The sequence below is a fragment of the Chenopodium album genome, chromosome 20 (assembly GCF_948465745.1).
Source record: "Chenopodium album chromosome 20, dcCheAlbu1.1, whole genome shotgun sequence".
NCBI classification, from domain to species: domain Eukaryota; kingdom Viridiplantae; phylum Streptophyta; class Magnoliopsida; order Caryophyllales; family Amaranthaceae; genus Chenopodium; species Chenopodium album.
The window spans coordinates 14,801,552-14,818,526 of record NC_137853.1 but is presented as its reverse complement, the minus strand read 5'-3'; the positions used below and the strand labels follow the sequence as shown (position 1 = coordinate 14,818,526).

General features: G+C 43.2%; 53 non-coding genes across 53 annotated transcripts; all 53 read right to left on the bottom strand.

The window, feature by feature from the left end:
* Window positions 1-76: 76 nt before the first annotated feature.
* Window positions 77-195, bottom strand: LOC145599733 (5S ribosomal RNA). The gene has a single exon (XR_014104001.1). It is a non-coding gene; the product is annotated as a 5S ribosomal RNA (ribosomal RNA).
* Window positions 196-395: 200 nt separating this feature from the next.
* Window positions 396-514, bottom strand: LOC145599760 (5S ribosomal RNA). The gene has a single exon (XR_014104027.1). It is a non-coding gene; the product is annotated as a 5S ribosomal RNA (ribosomal RNA).
* Window positions 515-714: 200 nt separating this feature from the next.
* On the bottom strand, window positions 715-833 carry LOC145599758 (5S ribosomal RNA). Its single transcript, XR_014104025.1, has one exon. It is a non-coding gene; the product is annotated as a 5S ribosomal RNA (ribosomal RNA).
* Window positions 834-1,033: 200 nt separating this feature from the next.
* Window positions 1,034-1,152, bottom strand: LOC145599732 (5S ribosomal RNA). Its single transcript, XR_014104000.1, has one exon. It is a non-coding gene; the product is annotated as a 5S ribosomal RNA (ribosomal RNA).
* Window positions 1,153-1,352: 200 nt separating this feature from the next.
* LOC145599798 (5S ribosomal RNA) lies at window positions 1,353-1,470 on the bottom strand. Its single transcript, XR_014104065.1, has one exon. It is a non-coding gene; the product is annotated as a 5S ribosomal RNA (ribosomal RNA).
* A 200-nt stretch (window positions 1,471-1,670) lies between these two features.
* On the bottom strand, window positions 1,671-1,789 carry LOC145599623 (5S ribosomal RNA). The gene has a single exon (XR_014103894.1). It is a non-coding gene; the product is annotated as a 5S ribosomal RNA (ribosomal RNA).
* Window positions 1,790-1,989: 200 nt separating this feature from the next.
* On the bottom strand, window positions 1,990-2,108 carry LOC145599743 (5S ribosomal RNA). Its single transcript, XR_014104010.1, has one exon. It is a non-coding gene; the product is annotated as a 5S ribosomal RNA (ribosomal RNA).
* Window positions 2,109-2,308: 200 nt separating this feature from the next.
* LOC145599731 (5S ribosomal RNA) lies at window positions 2,309-2,427 on the bottom strand. Its single transcript, XR_014103999.1, has one exon. It is a non-coding gene; the product is annotated as a 5S ribosomal RNA (ribosomal RNA).
* A 200-nt stretch (window positions 2,428-2,627) lies between these two features.
* On the bottom strand, window positions 2,628-2,746 carry LOC145599740 (5S ribosomal RNA). The gene has a single exon (XR_014104008.1). It is a non-coding gene; the product is annotated as a 5S ribosomal RNA (ribosomal RNA).
* A 200-nt stretch (window positions 2,747-2,946) lies between these two features.
* On the bottom strand, window positions 2,947-3,065 carry LOC145599622 (5S ribosomal RNA). The gene has a single exon (XR_014103893.1). It is a non-coding gene; the product is annotated as a 5S ribosomal RNA (ribosomal RNA).
* A 200-nt stretch (window positions 3,066-3,265) lies between these two features.
* LOC145599739 (5S ribosomal RNA) lies at window positions 3,266-3,384 on the bottom strand. Its single transcript, XR_014104007.1, has one exon. It is a non-coding gene; the product is annotated as a 5S ribosomal RNA (ribosomal RNA).
* A 200-nt stretch (window positions 3,385-3,584) lies between these two features.
* On the bottom strand, window positions 3,585-3,703 carry LOC145599621 (5S ribosomal RNA). Its single transcript, XR_014103892.1, has one exon. It is a non-coding gene; the product is annotated as a 5S ribosomal RNA (ribosomal RNA).
* Window positions 3,704-3,903: 200 nt separating this feature from the next.
* Window positions 3,904-4,022, bottom strand: LOC145599620 (5S ribosomal RNA). The gene has a single exon (XR_014103891.1). It is a non-coding gene; the product is annotated as a 5S ribosomal RNA (ribosomal RNA).
* A 200-nt stretch (window positions 4,023-4,222) lies between these two features.
* LOC145599618 (5S ribosomal RNA) lies at window positions 4,223-4,341 on the bottom strand. Its single transcript, XR_014103889.1, has one exon. It is a non-coding gene; the product is annotated as a 5S ribosomal RNA (ribosomal RNA).
* A 201-nt stretch (window positions 4,342-4,542) lies between these two features.
* LOC145599617 (5S ribosomal RNA) lies at window positions 4,543-4,661 on the bottom strand. The gene has a single exon (XR_014103888.1). It is a non-coding gene; the product is annotated as a 5S ribosomal RNA (ribosomal RNA).
* A 200-nt stretch (window positions 4,662-4,861) lies between these two features.
* Window positions 4,862-4,980, bottom strand: LOC145599616 (5S ribosomal RNA). The gene has a single exon (XR_014103887.1). It is a non-coding gene; the product is annotated as a 5S ribosomal RNA (ribosomal RNA).
* Window positions 4,981-5,180: 200 nt separating this feature from the next.
* LOC145599672 (5S ribosomal RNA) lies at window positions 5,181-5,299 on the bottom strand. Its single transcript, XR_014103942.1, has one exon. It is a non-coding gene; the product is annotated as a 5S ribosomal RNA (ribosomal RNA).
* A 200-nt stretch (window positions 5,300-5,499) lies between these two features.
* Window positions 5,500-5,618, bottom strand: LOC145599712 (5S ribosomal RNA). The gene has a single exon (XR_014103982.1). It is a non-coding gene; the product is annotated as a 5S ribosomal RNA (ribosomal RNA).
* Window positions 5,619-5,818: 200 nt separating this feature from the next.
* Window positions 5,819-5,937, bottom strand: LOC145599687 (5S ribosomal RNA). Its single transcript, XR_014103958.1, has one exon. It is a non-coding gene; the product is annotated as a 5S ribosomal RNA (ribosomal RNA).
* Window positions 5,938-6,137: 200 nt separating this feature from the next.
* On the bottom strand, window positions 6,138-6,256 carry LOC145599710 (5S ribosomal RNA). Its single transcript, XR_014103980.1, has one exon. It is a non-coding gene; the product is annotated as a 5S ribosomal RNA (ribosomal RNA).
* A 200-nt stretch (window positions 6,257-6,456) lies between these two features.
* LOC145599615 (5S ribosomal RNA) lies at window positions 6,457-6,575 on the bottom strand. The gene has a single exon (XR_014103886.1). It is a non-coding gene; the product is annotated as a 5S ribosomal RNA (ribosomal RNA).
* A 200-nt stretch (window positions 6,576-6,775) lies between these two features.
* On the bottom strand, window positions 6,776-6,894 carry LOC145599614 (5S ribosomal RNA). The gene has a single exon (XR_014103885.1). It is a non-coding gene; the product is annotated as a 5S ribosomal RNA (ribosomal RNA).
* Window positions 6,895-7,094: 200 nt separating this feature from the next.
* On the bottom strand, window positions 7,095-7,213 carry LOC145599729 (5S ribosomal RNA). Its single transcript, XR_014103998.1, has one exon. It is a non-coding gene; the product is annotated as a 5S ribosomal RNA (ribosomal RNA).
* Window positions 7,214-7,413: 200 nt separating this feature from the next.
* On the bottom strand, window positions 7,414-7,532 carry LOC145599709 (5S ribosomal RNA). The gene has a single exon (XR_014103979.1). It is a non-coding gene; the product is annotated as a 5S ribosomal RNA (ribosomal RNA).
* Window positions 7,533-7,732: 200 nt separating this feature from the next.
* On the bottom strand, window positions 7,733-7,851 carry LOC145599613 (5S ribosomal RNA). The gene has a single exon (XR_014103884.1). It is a non-coding gene; the product is annotated as a 5S ribosomal RNA (ribosomal RNA).
* A 200-nt stretch (window positions 7,852-8,051) lies between these two features.
* On the bottom strand, window positions 8,052-8,170 carry LOC145599612 (5S ribosomal RNA). Its single transcript, XR_014103883.1, has one exon. It is a non-coding gene; the product is annotated as a 5S ribosomal RNA (ribosomal RNA).
* A 200-nt stretch (window positions 8,171-8,370) lies between these two features.
* Window positions 8,371-8,489, bottom strand: LOC145599708 (5S ribosomal RNA). Its single transcript, XR_014103978.1, has one exon. It is a non-coding gene; the product is annotated as a 5S ribosomal RNA (ribosomal RNA).
* A 200-nt stretch (window positions 8,490-8,689) lies between these two features.
* LOC145599724 (5S ribosomal RNA) lies at window positions 8,690-8,808 on the bottom strand. Its single transcript, XR_014103993.1, has one exon. It is a non-coding gene; the product is annotated as a 5S ribosomal RNA (ribosomal RNA).
* Window positions 8,809-9,008: 200 nt separating this feature from the next.
* Window positions 9,009-9,127, bottom strand: LOC145599707 (5S ribosomal RNA). Its single transcript, XR_014103977.1, has one exon. It is a non-coding gene; the product is annotated as a 5S ribosomal RNA (ribosomal RNA).
* A 200-nt stretch (window positions 9,128-9,327) lies between these two features.
* LOC145599611 (5S ribosomal RNA) lies at window positions 9,328-9,446 on the bottom strand. Its single transcript, XR_014103882.1, has one exon. It is a non-coding gene; the product is annotated as a 5S ribosomal RNA (ribosomal RNA).
* A 200-nt stretch (window positions 9,447-9,646) lies between these two features.
* LOC145599610 (5S ribosomal RNA) lies at window positions 9,647-9,765 on the bottom strand. Its single transcript, XR_014103881.1, has one exon. It is a non-coding gene; the product is annotated as a 5S ribosomal RNA (ribosomal RNA).
* A 200-nt stretch (window positions 9,766-9,965) lies between these two features.
* On the bottom strand, window positions 9,966-10,084 carry LOC145599609 (5S ribosomal RNA). The gene has a single exon (XR_014103880.1). It is a non-coding gene; the product is annotated as a 5S ribosomal RNA (ribosomal RNA).
* Window positions 10,085-10,284: 200 nt separating this feature from the next.
* LOC145599607 (5S ribosomal RNA) lies at window positions 10,285-10,403 on the bottom strand. The gene has a single exon (XR_014103878.1). It is a non-coding gene; the product is annotated as a 5S ribosomal RNA (ribosomal RNA).
* Window positions 10,404-10,604: 201 nt separating this feature from the next.
* Window positions 10,605-10,723, bottom strand: LOC145599606 (5S ribosomal RNA). Its single transcript, XR_014103877.1, has one exon. It is a non-coding gene; the product is annotated as a 5S ribosomal RNA (ribosomal RNA).
* A 200-nt stretch (window positions 10,724-10,923) lies between these two features.
* LOC145599605 (5S ribosomal RNA) lies at window positions 10,924-11,042 on the bottom strand. The gene has a single exon (XR_014103876.1). It is a non-coding gene; the product is annotated as a 5S ribosomal RNA (ribosomal RNA).
* A 200-nt stretch (window positions 11,043-11,242) lies between these two features.
* Window positions 11,243-11,361, bottom strand: LOC145599604 (5S ribosomal RNA). Its single transcript, XR_014103875.1, has one exon. It is a non-coding gene; the product is annotated as a 5S ribosomal RNA (ribosomal RNA).
* A 200-nt stretch (window positions 11,362-11,561) lies between these two features.
* On the bottom strand, window positions 11,562-11,680 carry LOC145599767 (5S ribosomal RNA). Its single transcript, XR_014104034.1, has one exon. It is a non-coding gene; the product is annotated as a 5S ribosomal RNA (ribosomal RNA).
* A 200-nt stretch (window positions 11,681-11,880) lies between these two features.
* LOC145599603 (5S ribosomal RNA) lies at window positions 11,881-11,999 on the bottom strand. The gene has a single exon (XR_014103874.1). It is a non-coding gene; the product is annotated as a 5S ribosomal RNA (ribosomal RNA).
* Window positions 12,000-12,199: 200 nt separating this feature from the next.
* LOC145599602 (5S ribosomal RNA) lies at window positions 12,200-12,318 on the bottom strand. Its single transcript, XR_014103873.1, has one exon. It is a non-coding gene; the product is annotated as a 5S ribosomal RNA (ribosomal RNA).
* A 200-nt stretch (window positions 12,319-12,518) lies between these two features.
* On the bottom strand, window positions 12,519-12,637 carry LOC145599601 (5S ribosomal RNA). The gene has a single exon (XR_014103872.1). It is a non-coding gene; the product is annotated as a 5S ribosomal RNA (ribosomal RNA).
* Window positions 12,638-12,837: 200 nt separating this feature from the next.
* Window positions 12,838-12,956, bottom strand: LOC145599786 (5S ribosomal RNA). The gene has a single exon (XR_014104053.1). It is a non-coding gene; the product is annotated as a 5S ribosomal RNA (ribosomal RNA).
* Window positions 12,957-13,156: 200 nt separating this feature from the next.
* LOC145599600 (5S ribosomal RNA) lies at window positions 13,157-13,275 on the bottom strand. The gene has a single exon (XR_014103871.1). It is a non-coding gene; the product is annotated as a 5S ribosomal RNA (ribosomal RNA).
* Window positions 13,276-13,475: 200 nt separating this feature from the next.
* LOC145599599 (5S ribosomal RNA) lies at window positions 13,476-13,594 on the bottom strand. Its single transcript, XR_014103870.1, has one exon. It is a non-coding gene; the product is annotated as a 5S ribosomal RNA (ribosomal RNA).
* Window positions 13,595-13,794: 200 nt separating this feature from the next.
* Window positions 13,795-13,913, bottom strand: LOC145599598 (5S ribosomal RNA). The gene has a single exon (XR_014103869.1). It is a non-coding gene; the product is annotated as a 5S ribosomal RNA (ribosomal RNA).
* Window positions 13,914-14,113: 200 nt separating this feature from the next.
* Window positions 14,114-14,232, bottom strand: LOC145599596 (5S ribosomal RNA). The gene has a single exon (XR_014103867.1). It is a non-coding gene; the product is annotated as a 5S ribosomal RNA (ribosomal RNA).
* Window positions 14,233-14,432: 200 nt separating this feature from the next.
* LOC145599595 (5S ribosomal RNA) lies at window positions 14,433-14,551 on the bottom strand. Its single transcript, XR_014103866.1, has one exon. It is a non-coding gene; the product is annotated as a 5S ribosomal RNA (ribosomal RNA).
* A 200-nt stretch (window positions 14,552-14,751) lies between these two features.
* LOC145599594 (5S ribosomal RNA) lies at window positions 14,752-14,870 on the bottom strand. Its single transcript, XR_014103865.1, has one exon. It is a non-coding gene; the product is annotated as a 5S ribosomal RNA (ribosomal RNA).
* Window positions 14,871-15,070: 200 nt separating this feature from the next.
* LOC145599593 (5S ribosomal RNA) lies at window positions 15,071-15,189 on the bottom strand. The gene has a single exon (XR_014103864.1). It is a non-coding gene; the product is annotated as a 5S ribosomal RNA (ribosomal RNA).
* Window positions 15,190-15,389: 200 nt separating this feature from the next.
* Window positions 15,390-15,508, bottom strand: LOC145599592 (5S ribosomal RNA). The gene has a single exon (XR_014103863.1). It is a non-coding gene; the product is annotated as a 5S ribosomal RNA (ribosomal RNA).
* A 200-nt stretch (window positions 15,509-15,708) lies between these two features.
* On the bottom strand, window positions 15,709-15,827 carry LOC145599591 (5S ribosomal RNA). The gene has a single exon (XR_014103862.1). It is a non-coding gene; the product is annotated as a 5S ribosomal RNA (ribosomal RNA).
* A 200-nt stretch (window positions 15,828-16,027) lies between these two features.
* On the bottom strand, window positions 16,028-16,146 carry LOC145599590 (5S ribosomal RNA). Its single transcript, XR_014103861.1, has one exon. It is a non-coding gene; the product is annotated as a 5S ribosomal RNA (ribosomal RNA).
* A 200-nt stretch (window positions 16,147-16,346) lies between these two features.
* On the bottom strand, window positions 16,347-16,465 carry LOC145599589 (5S ribosomal RNA). Its single transcript, XR_014103860.1, has one exon. It is a non-coding gene; the product is annotated as a 5S ribosomal RNA (ribosomal RNA).
* A 200-nt stretch (window positions 16,466-16,665) lies between these two features.
* LOC145599588 (5S ribosomal RNA) lies at window positions 16,666-16,784 on the bottom strand. Its single transcript, XR_014103859.1, has one exon. It is a non-coding gene; the product is annotated as a 5S ribosomal RNA (ribosomal RNA).
* Window positions 16,785-16,975: the final 191 nt, after the last annotated feature.

Sequence of the window (16,975 nt, the reverse complement as noted above, 5' to 3'; positions counted from 1 at the left end):
AGATCTACGCGCCTCAAACCATTTCCCATCTCAAAGTAACCAAAAACGAAAAAAAATTCCAAATTTGGCAAAAAAAGGGGTGCAACACGAGGACTTCCCAGGAGGTCACCCATCCTAGTACTACTCTCGCCCAAGCACGCTTAACCGCGGAGTTCTGATGGGATCCGGTGCATTAGTGCTGGTATGATCGCACCCATTTACTTATCGCTCTAACTTGTATTTATACTCTTTCCCGCCTCCGGTTTCTTTCGAAATGCCGTAACTTTGTGCCCGATCGTCCGAATTAAATATTTTTTTTTCCGAATTGGTTATTTTTTCTAGATCTACGCGCCTCAAACCATTTCCCATCTCAAAGTAACCAAAAACGAAAAAAAATTCCAAATTTGGCAAAAAAAGGGGTGCAACACGAGGACTTCCCAGGAGGTCACCCATCCTAGTACTACTCTCGCCCAAGCACGCTTAACCGCGGAGTTCTGATGGGATCCGGTGCATTAGTGCGGGTATGATCGCACCCATTTACTTATCGCTCTAACTTGTATTTATACTCTTTCCCGCCTCCGGTTTCTTTCGAAATGCGGTAACTTTGTGCCCGATCGTCCGAATTAAATATTTTTTTTTCCGAATTGGTTATTTTTTCTAGATCTACGCGCCTCAAACCATTTCCCATCTCAAAGTAACCAAAAACGAAAAAAAATTCCAAATTTGGCAAAAAAAGGGGTGCAACACGAGGACTTCCCAGGAGGTCACCCATCCTAGTACTACTCTCGCCCAAGCACGCTTAACCGCGGAGTTCTGATGGGATCCGGTGCATTAGTGCGGGTATGATCGCACCCATTTACTTATCGCTCTAACTTGTATTTATACTCTTTCCCGCCTCCGGTTTCTTTCGAAATGCCGTAACTTTGTGCCCGATCGTCCGAATTAAATATTTTTTTTTCCGAATTGGTTATTTTTTCTAGATCTACGCGCCTCAAACCATTTCCCATCTCAAAGTAACCAAAAACGAAAAAAAATTCCAAATTTGGCAAAAAAAGGGGTGCAACACGAGGACTTCCCAGGAGGTCACCCATCCTAGTACTACTCTCGCCCAAGCACGCTTAACCGCGGAGTTCTGATGGGATCCGGTGCATTAGTGCTGGTATGATCGCACCCATTTACTTATCGCTCTAACTTGTATTTATACTCTTTCCCGCCTCCGGTTTCTTTCGAAATGTCGTAACTTTGTGCCCGATCGTCCGAATTAAATATTTTTTTTTCCGAATTGGTTATTTTTTCTAGATCTACGCGCCTCAAAGCATTTCCCATCTCAAAGTAACCAAAAACGAAAAAAAATTCCAAATTTGGCAAAAAAAGGGGTGCAACACGAGGACTTCCCAGGAGGTCACCCATCCTAGTACTACTCTCGCCCAAGCACGCTTAACTCAGAGTTCTGATGGGATCCGGTGCATTAGTGCTGGTATGATCGCACCCATTTACTTATCGCTCTAACTTGTATTTATACTCTTTCCCGCCTCCGGTTTCTTTCGAAATGCCGTAACTTTGTGCCCGATCGTCCGAATTAAATATTTTTTTTTCCGAATTGGTTATTTTTTCTAGATCTACGCGCCTCAAACCATTTCCCATCTCAAAGTAACCAAAAACGAAAAAAAATTCCAAATTTGGCAAAAAAAGGGGTGCAACACGAGGACTTCCCAGGAGGTCACCCATCCTAGTACTACTCTCGCCCAAGCACGCTTAACTGCGGAGTTCTGATGGGATCCGGTGCATTAGTGCTGGTATGATCGCACCCATTTACTTATCGCTCTAACTTGTATTTATACTCTTTCCCGCCTCCGGTTTCTTTCGAAATGCCGTAACTTTGTGCCCGATCGTCCGAATTAAATATTTTTTTTTCCGAATTGGTTATTTTTTCTAGATCTACGCGCCTCAAACCATTTCCCATCTCAAAGTAACCAAAAACGAAAAATAATTCCAAATTTGGCAAAAAAAGGGGTGCAACACGAGGACTTCCCAGGAGGTCACCCATCCTAGTACTACTCTCGCCCAAGCACGCTTAACTGCGGAGTTCTGATGGGAACCGGTGCATTAGTGCTGGTATGATCGCACCCATTTACTTATCGCTCTAACTTGTATTTATACTCTTTCCCGCCTCCGGTTTCTTTCGAAATGCCGTAACTTTGTGCCCGATCGTCCGAATTAAATATTTTTTTTTCCGAATTGGTTATTTTTTCTAGATCTACGCGCCTCAAACCATTTTCCATCTCAAAGTAACCAAAAACGAAAAAAAATTCCAAATTTGGCAAAAAAAGGGGTGCAACACGAGGACTTCCCAGGAGGTCACCCATCCTAGTACTACTCTCGCCCAAGCACGCTTAACTGCGGAATTCTGATGGGATCCGGTGCATTAGTGCTGGTATGATCGCACCCATTTACTTATCGCTCTAACTTGTATTTATACTCTTTCCCGCCTCCGGTTTCTTTCGAAATGCCGTAACTTTGTGCCCGATCGTCCGAATTAAATATTTTTTTTTCCGAATTGGTTATTTTTTCTAGATCTACGCGCCTCAAACCATTTCCCATCTCAAAGTAACCAAAAACGAAAAAAAATTCCAAATTTGGCAAAAAAAGGGGTGCAACACGAGGACTTCCCAGGAGGTCACCCATCCTAGTACTACTCTCGCCCAAGCTCGCTTAACTGCGGAGTTCTGATGGGATCCGGTGCATTAGTGCTGGTATGATCGCACCCATTTACTTATCGCTCTAACTTGTATTTATACTCTTTCCCGCCTCCGGTTTCTTTCGAAATGCCGTAACTTTGTGCCCGATCGTCCGAATTAAATATTTTTTTTTCCGAATTGGTTATTTTTTCTAGATCTACGCGCCTCAAACCATTTCCCATCTCAAAGTAACCAAAAACGAAAAAAAATTCCAAATTTGGCAAAAAAAGGGGTGCAACACGAGGACTTCCCAGGAGGTCACCCATCCTAGTACTACTCTCGCCCAAGCACGCTTAACTGCGGAGTTCTGATGGGATCCGGTGCATTAGTGCTGGTATGATCGCACCCATTTACTTATCGCTCTAACTTGTATTTATACTCTTTCCCGCCTCCGGTTTCTTTCGAAATGCCGTAACTTTGTGCCCGATCGTCCGAATTAAATATTTTTTTTTCCGAATTGGTTATTTTTTCTAGATCTACGCGCCTCAAACCATTTCCCATCTCAAAGTAACCAAAAACGAAAAAAAATTCCAAATTTGGCAAAAAAAGGGGTGCAACACGAGGACTTTCCAGGAGGTCACCCATCCTAGTACTACTCTCGCCCAAGCACGCTTAACTGCGGAGTTCTGATGGGATCCGGTGCATTAGTGCTGGTATGATCGCACCCATTTACTTATCGCTCTAACTTGTATTTATACTCTTTCCCGCCTCCGGTTTCTTTCGAAATGCCGTAACTTTGTGCCCGATCGTCCGAATTAAATATTTTTTTTTCCGAATTGGTTATTTTTTCTAGATCTACGCGCCTCAAACCATTTCCCATCTCAAAGTAACCAAAAACGAAAAAAAATTCCAAATTTGGCAAAAAAAGGGGTGCAACACGAGGACTTCCCAGGAGGTCACCCATCCTAGTACTACTCTCGCCCAAGCACGCTTAACTGCGGAGTTCTGATGGGATCCGGTGCATTAGTGCTGGTATGATCGCACCCATTTACTTATCGCTCTAACTTGTATTTATACTCTTTCCCGCCTCCGGTTTCTTTCGAAATGCCGTAACTTTGTGCCCGATCGTCCGAATTAAATATTTTTTTTTCCGAATTGGTTATTTTTTCTAGATCTACGCGCCTCAAACCATTTCCCATCTCAAAGTAACCAAAAACGAAAAAAAATTCCAAATTTGGCAAAAAAAGGGGTGCAACACGAGGACTTCCCAGGAGGTCACCCATCCTAGTACTACTCTCGCCCAAGCACGCTTAACTGCGGAGTTCTGATGGGATCCGGTGCATTAGTGCTGGTATGATCGCACCCATTTACTTATCGCTCTAACTTGTATTTATACTCTTTCCCGCCTCCGGTTTCTTTCGAAATGCCGTAACTTTGTGCCCGATCGCCCGAATTAAATATTTTTTTTTCCGAATTGGTTATTTTTTCTAGATCTACGCGCCTCAAACCATTTCCCATCTCAAAGTAACCAAAAACGAAAAAAAATTCCAAATTTGGCAAAAAAAGGGGTGCAACACGAGGACTTCCCAGGAGGTCACCCATCCTAGTACTACTCTCGCCCAAGCACGCTTAACTGCGGAGTTCTGATGGGATCCGGTGCATTAGTGCTGGTATGATCGCACCCATTTACTTATCGCTCTAACTTGTATTTATACTCTTTCCCGCCTCCGGTTTCTTTCGAAATGCCGTAACTTTGTGCCCGATCGTCCGAATTAAATATTTTTTTTTTCCGAATTGGTTATTTTTTCTAGATCTACGCGCCTCAAACCATTTCCCATCTCAAAGTAACCAAAAACGAAAAAAAATTCCAAATTTGGCAAAAAAAGGGGTGCAACACGAGGACTTCCCAGGAGGTCACCCATCCTAGTACTACTCTCGCCCAAGCACGCTTAACTGCGGAGTTCTGATGGGATCCGGTGCATTAGTGCTGGTATGATCGCACCCATTTACTTATCGCTCTAACTTGTATTTATACTCTTTCCCGCCTCCGGTTTCTTTCGAAATGCCGTAACTTTGTGCCCGATCGTCCGAATTAAATATTTTTTTTTCCGAATTGGTTATTTTTTCTAGATCTACGCGCCTCAAACCATTTCCCATCTCAAAGTAACCAAAAACGAAAAAAAATTCCAAATTTGGCAAAAAAAGGGGTGCAACACGAGGACTTCCCAGGAGGTCACCCATCCTAGTACTACTCTCGCCCAAGCACGCTTAACTGCGGAGTTCTGATGGGATCCGGTGCATTAGTGCTGGTATGATCGCACCCATTTACTTATCGCTCTAACTTGTATTTATACTCTTTCCCGCCTCCGGTTTCTTTCGAAATGCCGTAACTTTGTGCCCGATCGCCCGAATTAAATATTTTTTTTTCCGAATTGGTTATTTTTTCTAGATCTACGCGCCTCAAACCATTTCCCATCTCAAAGTAACCAAAAACGAAAAAAAATTCCAAATTTGGCAAAAAAAGGGGTGCAACACGAGGATTTCCCAGGAGGTCACCCATCCTAGTACTACTCTCGCCCAAGCACGCTTAACTGCGGAGTTCTGATGGGATCCGGTGCATTAGTGCTGGTATGATCGCACCCATTTACTTATCGCTCTAACTTGTATTTATACTCTTTCCCGCCTCCGGTTTCTTTCGAAATGCCGTAACTTTGTGCCCGATCGTCCGAATTAAATATTTTTTTTTCCGAATTGGTTATTTTTTCTAGATCTACGCGCCTCAAACCATTTCCCATCTCAAAGTAACCAAAAACGAAAAAAAATTCCAAATTTGGCAAAAAAAGGGGTGCAACACGAGGACTTCCCAGGAGGTCACCCATCCTAGTACTACTCTCGCCCAAGCACGCTTAACTGCGGAGTTCTGATGGGATCCGGTGCATTAGTGCTGGTGTGATCGCACCCATTTACTTATCGCTCTAACTTGTATTTATACTCTTTCCCGCCTCCGGTTTCTTTCGAAATGCCGTAACTTTGTGCCCGATCGTCCGAATTAAATATTTTTTTTTCCGAATTGGTTATTTTTTCTAGATCTACGCGCCTCAAACCATTTCCCATCTCAAAGTAACCAAAAACGAAAAAAAATTCCAAATTTGGCAAAAAAAGGGGTGCAACACGAGGACTTCCCAGGAGGTCACCCATCCTAGTACTACTCTCGCCCAAGCACGCTTAACTGCGGAGTTCCGATGGGATCCGGTGCATTAGTGCTGGTATGATCGCACCCATTTACTTATCGCTCTAACTTGTATTTATACTCTTTCCCGCCTCCGGTTTCTTTCGAAATGCCGTAACTTTGTGCCCGATCGTCCGAATTAAATATTTTTTTTTCCGAATTGGTTATTTTTTCTAGATCTACGCGCCTCAAACCATTTCCCATCTCAAAGTAACCAAAAACGAAAAAAAATTCCAAATTTGGCAAAAAAAGGGGTGCAACACGAGGACTTCCCAGGAGGTCACCCATCCTAGTACTACTCTCGCCCAAGCACGCTTAACTGCGGAGTTCTGATGGGATCCGGTGCATTAGTGCTGGTGTGATCGCACCCATTTACTTATCGCTCTAACTTGTATTTATACTCTTTCCCGCCTCCGGTTTCTTTCGAAATGCCGTAACTTTGTGCCCGATCGTCCGAATTAAATATTTTTTTTTCCGAATTGGTTATTTTTTCTAGATCTACGCGCCTCAAACCATTTCCCATCTCAAAGTAACCAAAAACGAAAAAAAATTCCAAATTTGGCAAAAAAAGGGGTGCAACACGAGGACTTCCCAGGAGGTCACCCATCCTAGTACTACTCTCGCCCAAGCACGCTTAACTGCGGAGTTCTGATGGGATCCGGTGCATTAGTGCTGGTATGATCGCACCCATTTACTTATCGCTCTAACTTGTATTTATACTCTTTCCCGCCTCCGGTTTCTTTCGAAATGCCGTAACTTTGTGCCCGATCGTCCGAATTAAATATTTTTTTTTCCGAATTGGTTATTTTTTCTAGATCTACGCGCCTCAAACCATTTCCCATCTCAAAGTAACCAAAAACGAAAAAAAATTCCAAATTTGGCAAAAAAAGGGGTGCAACACGAGGACTTCCCAGGAGGTCACCCATCCTAGTACTACTCTCGCCCAAGCACGCTTAACTGCGGAGTTCTGATGGGATCCGGTGCATTAGTGCTGGTATGATCGCACCCATTTACTTATCGCTCTAACTTGTATTTATACTCTTTCCCGCCTCCGGTTTCTTTCGAAATGCCGTAACTTTGTGCCCGATCGTCCGAATTAAATATTTTTTTTTCCGAATTGGTTATTTTTTCTAGATCTACGCGCCTCAAACCATTTCCCATCTCAAAGTAACCAAAAACGAAAAAAAATTCCAAATTTGGCAAAAAAAGGGGTGCAACACGAGGACTTCCCAGGAGGTCACCCATCCTAGTACTACTCTCGCCCAAGCACGCTTAGCTGCGGAGTTCTGATGGGATCCGGTGCATTAGTGCTGGTGTGATCGCACCCATTTACTTATCGCTCTAACTTGTATTTATACTCTTTCCCGCCTCCGGTTTCTTTCGAAATGCCGTAACTTTGTGCCCGATCGTCCGAATTAAATATTTTTTTTTCCGAATTGGTTATTTTTTCTAGATCTACGCGCCTCAAACCATTTCCCATCTCAAAGTAACCAAAAACGAAAAAAAATTCCAAATTTGGCAAAAAAAGGGGTGCAACACGAGGACTTCCCAGGAGGTCACCCATCCTAGTACTACTCTCGCCCAAGCACGCTTAACTGCGGAGTTCTGATGGGATCCGGTGCATTAGTGCTGGTGTGATCGCACCCATTTACTTATCGCTCTAACTTGTATTTATACTCTTTCCCGCCTCCGGTTTCTTTCGAAATGCCGTAACTTTGTGCCCGATCGTCCGAATTAAATATTTTTTTTTCCGAATTGGTTATTTTTTCTAGATCTACGCGCCTCAAACCATTTCCCATCTCAAAGTAACCAAAAACGAAAAAAAATTCCAAATTTGGCAAAAAAAGGGGTGCAACACGAGGACTTCCCAGGAGGTCACCCATCCTAGTACTACTCTCGCCCAAGCACGCTTAACTGCGGAGTTCTGATGGGATCCGGTGCATTAGTGCTGGTATGATCGCACCCATTTACTTATCGCTCTAACTTGTATTTATACTCTTTCCCGCCTCCGGTTTCTTTCGAAATGCCGTAACTTTGTGCCCGATCGTCCGAATTAAATATTTTTTTTTCCGAATTGGTTATTTTTTCTAGATCTACGCGCCTCAAACCATTTCCCATCTCAAAGTAACCAAAAACGAAAAAAAATTCCAAATTTGGCAAAAAAAGGGGTGCAACACGAGGACTTCCCAGGAGGTCACCCATCCTAGTACTACTCTCGCCCAAGCACGCTTAACTGCGGAGTTCTGATGGGATCCGGTGCATTAGTGCTGGTATGATCGCACCCATTTACTTATCGCTCTAACTTGTATTTATACTCTTTCCCGCCTCCGGTTTCTTTCGAAATGCCGTAACTTTGTGCCCGATCGTCCGAATTAAATATTTTTTTTTCCGAATTGGTTATTTTTTCTAGATCTACGCGCCTCAAACCATTTCCCATCTCAAAGTAACCAAAAACGAAAAAAAATTCCAAATTTGGCAAAAAAAGGGGTGCAACACGAGGACTTCCCAGGAGGTCACCCATCCTAGTACTACTCTCGCCCAAGCACGCTTAACTGCGGAGTTCTGATGGGATCCGGTGCATTAGTGCTGGTGTGATCGCACCCATTTACTTATCGCTCTAACTTGTATTTATACTCTTTCCCGCCTCCGGTTTCTTTCGAAATGCCGTAACTTTGTGCCCGATCGTCCGAATTAAATATTTTTTTTTCCGAATTGGTTATTTTTTCTAGATCTACGCGCCTAAAACCATTTCCCATCTCAAAGTAACCAAAAACGAAAAAAAATTCCAAATTTGGCAAAAAAAGGGGTGCAACACGAGGACTTCCCAGGAGGTCACCCATCCTAGTACTACTCTCGCCCAAGCACGCTTAACTGCGGAGTTCGAATGGGATCCGGTGCATTAGTGCTGGTGTGATCGCACCCATTTACTTATCGCTCTAACTTGTATTTATACTCTTTCCCGCCTCCGGTTTCTTTCGAAATGCCGTAACTTTGTGCCCGATCGTCCGAATTAAATATTTTTTTTTCCGAATTGGTTATTTTTTCTAGATCTACGCGCCTCAAACCATTTCCCATCTCAAAGTAACCAAAAACGAAAAAAAATTCCAAATTTGGCAAAAAAAGGGGTGCAACACGAGGACTTCCCAGGAGGTCACCCATCCTAGTACTACTCTCGCCCAAGCACGCTTAACTGCGGAGTTCTGATGGGATCCGGTGCATTAGTGCTGGTGTGATCGCACCCATTTACTTATCGCTCTAACTTGTATTTATACTCTTTCCCGCCTCCGGTTTCTTTCGAAATGCCGTAACTTTGTGCCCGATCGTCCGAATTAAATATTTTTTTTTCCGAATTGGTTATTTTTTCTAGATCTACGCGCCTCAAACCATTTCCCATCTCAAAGTAACCAAAAACGAAAAAAAATTCCAAATTTGGCAAAAAAAGGGGTGCAACACGAGGACTTCCCAGGAGGTCACCCATCCTAGTACTACTCTCGCCCAAGCACGCTTAACTGCGGAGTTCTGATGGGATCCGGTGCATTAGTGCTGGTATGATCGCACCCATTTACTTATCGCTCTAACTTGTATTTATACTCTTTCCCGCCTCCGGTTTCTTTCGAAATGCCGTAACTTTGTGCCCGATCGTCCGAATTAAATATTTTTTTTTCCGAATTGGTTATTTTTTCTAGATCTACGCGCCTCAAACCATTTCCCATCTCAAAGTAACCAAAAACGAAAAAAAATTCCAAATTTGGCAAAAAAAGGGGTGCAACACGAGGACTTCCCAGGAGGTCACCCATCCTAGTACTACTCTCGCCCAAGCACGCTTAACTGCGGAGTTCTGATGGGATCCGGTGCATTAGTGCTGGTATGATCGCACCCATTTACTTATCGCTCTAACTTGTATTTATACTCTTTCCCGCCTCCGGTTTCTTTCGAAATGCCGTAACTTTGTGCCCGATCAACCGAATTAAATATTTTTTTTTCCGAATTGGTTATTTTTTCTAGATCTACGCGCCTCAAACCATTTCCCATCTCAAAGTAACCAAAAACGAAAAAAAATTCCAAATTTGGCAAAAAAAGGGGTGCAACACGAGGACTTCCCAGGAGGTCACCCATCCTAGTACTACTCTCGCCCAAGCACGCTTAACTGCGGAGTTCTGATGGGATCCGGTGCATTAGTGCTGGTATGATCGCACCCATTTACTTATCGCTCTAACTTGTATTTATACTCTTTCCCGCCTCCGGTTTCTTTCGAAATGCCGTAACTTTGTGCCCGATCGTCCGAATTAAATATTTTTTTTTCCGAATTGGTTATTTTTTCTAGATCTACGCGCCTCAAACCATTTCCCATCTCAAAGTAACCAAAAACAAAAAATAATTCCAAATTTGGCAAAAAAAGGGGTGCAACACGAGGACTTCCCAGGAGGTCACCCATCCTAGTACTACTCTCGCCCAAGCACGCTTAACTGCGGAGTTCTGATGGGATCCGGTGCATTAGTGCTGGTATGATCGCACCCATTTACTTATCGCTCTAACTTGTATTTATACTCTTTCCCGCCTCCGGTTTCTTTCGAAATGCCGTAACTTTGTGCCCGATCGTCCGAATTAAATATTTTTTTTTCCGAATTGGTTATTTTTTCTAGATCTACGCGCCTCAAACCATTTCCCATCTCAAAGTAACCAAAAAACGAAAAATAATTCCAAATTTGGCAAAAAAAGGGGTGCAACACGAGGACTTCCCAGGAGGTCACCCATCCTAGTACTACTCTCGCCCAAGCACGCTTAACTGCGGAGTTCTGATGGGATCCGGTGCATTAGTGCTGGTATGATCGCACCCATTTACTTATCGCTCTAACTTGTATTTATACTCTTTCCCGCCTCCGGTTTCTTTCGAAATGCCGTAACTTTGTGCCCGATCGTCCGAATTAAATATTTTTTTTTCCGAATTGGTTATTTTTTCTAGATCTACGCGCCTCAAACCATTTCCCATCTCAAAGTAACCAAAAACGAAAAAAAATTCCAAATTTGGCAAAAAAAGGGGTGCAACACGAGGACTTCCCAGGAGGTCACCCATCCTAGTACTACTCTCGCCCAAGCACGCTTAACTGCGGAGTTCTGATGGGATCCGGTGCATTAGTGCTGGTATGATCGCACCCATTTACTTATCGCTCTAACTTGTATTTATACTCTTTCCCGCCTCCGGTTTCTTTCGAAATGCCGTAACTTTGTGCCCGATCGTCCGAATTAAATATTTTTTTTTCCGAATTGGTTATTTTTTCTAGATCTACGCGCCTCAAACCATTTCCCATCTCAAAGTAACCAAAAACGAAAAAAAATTCCAAATTTGGCAAAAAAAGGGGTGCAACACGAGGACTTCCCAGGAGGTCACCCATCCTAGTACTACTCTCGCCCAAGCACGCTTAACTGCGGAGTTCTGATGGGATCCGGTGCATTAGTGCTGGTATGATCGCACCCATTTACTTATCGCTCTAACTTGTATTTATACTCTTTCCCGCCTCCGGTTTCTTTCGAAATGCCGTAACTTTGTGCCCGATCGTCCGAATTAAATATTTTTTTTTCCGAATTGGTTATTTTTTCTAGATCTACGCGCCTCAAACCATTTCCCATCTCAAAGTAACCAAAAACGAAAAAAAATTCCAAATTTGGCAAAAAAAGGGGTGCAACACGAGGACTTCCCAGGAGGTCACCCATCCTAGTACTACTCTCGCACAAGCACGCTTAACTGCGGAGTTCTGATGGGATCCGGTGCATTAGTGCTGGTATGATCGCACCCATTTACTTATCGCTCTAACTTGTATTTATACTCTTTCCCGCCTCCGGTTTCTTTCGAAATGCCGTAACTTTGTGCCCGATCGTCCGAATTAAATATTTTTTTTTCCGAATTGGTTATTTTTTCTAGATCTACGCGCCTCAAACCATTTCCCATCTCAAAGTAACCAAAAACGAAAAAAAATTCCAAATTTGGCAAAAAAAGGGGTGCAACACGAGGACTTCCCAGGAGGTCACCCATCCTAGTACTACTCTCGCCCAAGCACGCTTAACTGCGGAGTTCTGATGGGATCCGGTGCATTAGTGCTGGTATGATCGCACCCATTTACTTATCGCTCTAACTTGTATTTATACTCTTTCCCGCCTCCGGTTTCTTTCGAAATGCCGTAACTTTGTGCCCGATCGTCCGAATTAAATATTTTTTTTTCCGAATTGGTTATTTTTTCTAGATCTACGCGCCTCAAACCATTTCCCATCTCAAAGTAACCAAAAACGAAAAAAAATTCCAAATTTGGCAAAAAAAGGGGTGCAACACGAGGACTTCCCAGGAGGTCACCCATCCTAGTACTACTCTCGCCCAAGCACGCTTAACTGCGGAGTTCTGATGGGATCCGGTGCATTAGTGCTGGTATGATCGCACCCATTTACTTATCGCTCTAACTTGTATTTATACTCTTTCCCGCCTCCGGTTTCTTTCGAAATGCCGTAACTTTGTGCCCGATCGTCCGAATTAAATATTTTTTTTTCCGAATTGGTTATTTTTTCTAGATCTACGCGCCTCAAACCATTTCCCATCTCAAAGTAACCAAAAACGAAAAAAAATTCCAAATTTGGCAAAAAAAGGGGTGCAACACGAGGACTTCCCAGGAGGTCACCCATCCTAGTACTACTCTCGCCCAAGCACGCTTAACTGCGGAGTTCTGATGGGATCCGGTGCATTAGTGCTGGTATGATCGCACCCATTTACTTATCGCTCTAACTTGTATTTATACTCTTTCCCGCCTCCGGTTTCTTTCGAAATGCCGTAACTTTGTGCCCGATCGTCCGAATTAAATATTTTTTTTTCCGAATTGGTTATTTTTTCTAGATCTACGCGCCTCAAACCATTTCCCATCTCAAAGTAACCAAAAACGAAAAAAAATTCCAAATTTGGCAAAAAAAGGGGTGCAACACGAGGACTTCCCAGGAGGTCACCCATCCTAGTACTACTCTCGCCCAAGCACGCTTAACTGCGGAGTTGTGATGGGATCCGGTGCATTAGTGCTGGTATGATCGCACCCATTTACTTATCGCTCTAACTTGTATTTATACTCTTTCCCGCCTCCGGTTTCTTTCGAAATGCCGTAACTTTGTGCCCGATCGTCCGAATTAAATATTTTTTTTTCCGAATTGGTTATTTTTTCTAGATCTACGCGCCTCAAACCATTTCCCATCTCAAAGTAACCAAAAACGAAAAATAATTCCAAATTTGGCAATAAAAGGGGTGCAACACGAGGACTTCCCAGGAGGTCACCCATCCTAGTACTACTCTCGCCCAAGCACGCTTAACTGCGGAGTTCTGATGGGATCCGGTGCATTAGTGCTGGTATGATCGCACCCATTTACTTATCGCTCTAACTTGTATTTATACTCTTTCCCGCCTCCGGTTTCTTTCGAAATGCCGTAACTTTGTGCCCGATCGTCCGAATTAAATATTTTTTTTTCCGAATTGGTTATTTTTTCTAGATCTACGCGCCTCAAACCATTTCCCATCTCAAAGTAACCAAAAACGAAAAAAAATTCCAAATTTGGCAAAAAAAGGGGTGCAACACGAGGACTTCCCAGGAGGTCACCCATCCTAGTACTACTCTCGCCCAAGCACGCTTAACTGCGGAGTTCTGATGGGATCCGGTGCATTAGTGCTGGTATGATCGCACCCATTTACTTATCGCTCTAACTTGTATTTATACTCTTTCCCGCCTCCGGTTTCTTTCGAAATGCCGTAACTTTGTGCCCGATCGTCCGAATTAAATATTTTTTTTTCCGAATTGGTTATTTTTTCTAGATCTACGCGCCTCAAACCATTTCCCATCTCAAAGTAACCAAAAACGAAAAAAAATTCCAAATTTGGCAAAAAAAGGGGTGCAACACGAGGACTTCCCAGGAGGTCACCCATCCTAGTACTACTCTCGCCCAAGCACGCTTAACTGCGGAGTTCTGATGGGATCCGGTGCATTAGTGCTGGTATGATCGCACCCATTTACTTATCGCTCTAACTTGTATTTATACTCTTTCCCGCCTCCGGTTTCTTTCGAAATGCCGTAACTTTGTGCCCGATCGTCCGAATTAAATATTTTTTTTTCCGAATTGGTTATTTTTTCTAGATCTACGCGCCTCAAACCATTTCCCATCTCAAAGTAACCAAAAACGAAAAAAAATTCCAAATTTGGCAAAAAAAGGGGTGCAACACGAGGACTTCCCAGGAGGTCACCCATCCTAGTACTACTCTCGCCCAAGCACGCTTAACTGCGGAGTTCTGATGGGATCCGGTGCATTAGTGCTGGTATGATCGCACCCATTTACTTATCGCTCTAACTTGTATTTATACTCTTTCCCGCCTCCGGTTTCTTTCGAAATGCCGTAACTTTGTGCCCGATCGTCCGAATTAAATATTTTTTTTTCCGAATTGGTTATTTTTTCTAGATCTACGCGCCTCAAACCATTTCCCATCTCAAAGTAACCAAAAACTAAAAAAAATTCCAAATTTGGCAAAAAAAGGGGTGCAACACGAGGACTTCCCAGGAGGTCACCCATCCTAGTACTACTCTCGCCCAAGCACGCTTAACTGCGGAGTTCTGATGGGATCCGGTGCATTAGTGCTGGTATGATCGCACCCATTTACTTATCGCTCTAACTTGTATTTATACTCTTTCCCGCCTCCGGTTTCTTTCGAAATGCCGTAACTTTGTGCCCGATCGTCCGAATTAAATATTTTTTTTTCCGAATTGGTTATTTTTTCTAGATCTACGCGCCTCAAACCATTTCCCATCTCAAAGTAACCAAAAACGAAAAAAAATTCCAAATTTGGCAAAAAAAGGGGTGCAACACGAGGACTTCCCAGGAGGTCACCCATCCTAGTACTACTCTCGCCCAAGCACGCTTAACTGCGGAGTTCTGATGGGATCCGGTGCATTAGTGCTGGTATGATCGCACCCATTTACTTATCGCTCTAACTTGTATTTATACTCTTTCCCGCCTCCGGTTTCTTTCGAAATGCCGTAACTTTGTGCCCGATCGTCCGAATTAAATATTTTTTTTTCCGAATTGGTTATTTTTTCTAGATCTACGCGCCTCAAACCATTTCCCATCTCAAAGTAACCAAAAACTAAAAAAAATTCCAAATTTGGCAAAAAAAGGGGTGCAACACGAGGACTTCCCAGGAGGTCACCCATCCTAGTACTACTCTCGCCCAAGCACGCTTAACTGCGGAGTTCTGATGGGATCCGGTGCATTAGTGCTGGTATGATCGCACCCATTTACTTATCGCTCTAACTTGTATTTATACTCTTTTTCGCCTCCGGTTTCTTTCGAAATGCCGTAACTTTGTGCCCGATCGTCCGAATTAAATATTTTTTTTTCCGAATTGGTTATTTTTTCTAGATCTACGCGCCTCAAACCATTTCCCATCTCAAAGTAACCAAAAACGAAAAAAAATTCCAAATTTGGCAAAAAAAGGGGTGCAACACGAGGACTTCCCAGGAGGTCACCCATCCTAGTACTACTCTCGCCCAAGCACGCTTAACTGCGGAGTTCTGATGGGATCCGGTGCATTAGTGCTGGTATGATCGCACCCATTTACTTATCGCTCTAACTTGTATTTATACCCTTTCCCGCCTCTGGTTTCTTTCGAAATGCCGTAACTTTGTGCCCGATCGTCCGAATTAAATATTTTTTTTTCCGAATTGGTTATTTTTTCTAGATCTACGCGCCTCAAACCATTTCCCATCTCAAAGTAACCAAAAACGAAAAATAATTCCAAATTTGGCAAAAAAAGGGGTGCAACACGAGGACTTCCCAGGAGGTCACCCATCCTAGTACTACTCTCGCCCAAGCACGCTTAACTGCGGAGTTCTGATGGGATCCGGTGCATTAGTGCTGGTATGATCGCACCCATTTACTTATCGCTCTAACTTGTATTTATACTCTTTCCCGCCTCCGGTTTCTTTCGAAATGCCGTAACTTTGTGCCCGATCGTCCGAATTAAATATTTTTTTTTCCGAATTGGTTATTTTTTCTAGATCTACGCGCCTCAAACCATTTCCCATCTCAAAGTAACCAAAAACGAAAAAAAATTCCAAATTTGGCAAAAAAAGGGGTGCAACACGAGGACTTCCCAGGAGGTCACCCATCCTAGTACTACTCTCGCCCAAGCACGCTTAACTGCGGAGTTCTGATGGGATCCGGTGCATTAGTGCTGGTATGATCGCACCCATTTACTTATCGCTCTAACTTGTATTTATACTCTTTCCCGCCTCCGGTTTCTTTCGAAATGCCGTAACTTTGTGCCCGATCGTCCGAATTAAATATTTTTTTTTCCGAATTGGTTATTTTTTCTAGATCTACGCGCCTCAAACCATTTCCCATCTCAAAGTAACCAAAAACGAAAAAAAATTCCAAATTTGGCAAAAAAAGGGGTGCAACACGAGGACTTCCCAGGAGGTCACCCATCCTAGTACTACTCTCGCCCAAGCACGCTTAACTGCGGAGTTCTGATGGGATCCGGTGCATTAGTGCTGGTATGATCGCACCCATTTACTTATCGCTCTAACTTGTATTTATACTCTTTCCCGCCTCCGGTTTCTTTCGAAATGCCGTAACTTTGTGCCCGATCGTCCGAATTAAATATTTTTTTTTCCGAATTGGTTATTTTTTCTAGATCTACGCGCCTCAAACCATTTCCCATCTCAAAGTAACCAAAAACGAAAAAAAATTCCAAATTTGGCAAAAAAAGGGGTGCAACACGAGGACTTCCCAGGAGGTCACCCATCCTAGTACTACTCTCGCCCAAGCACGCTTAACTGCGGAGTTCTGATGGGATCCGGTGCATTAGTGCTGGTATGATCGCACCCATTTACTTATCGCTCTAACTTGTATTTATACTCTTTCCCGCCTCCGGTTTCTTTCGAAATGCCGTAACTTTGTGACCGATCGTCCGAATTAAATATTTTTTTTTCCGAATTGGTTATTTTTTCTAGATCTACGCGCCTCAAACCATTTCCCATCTCAAAGTAACCAAAAACGAAAAAAAATTCCAAATTTG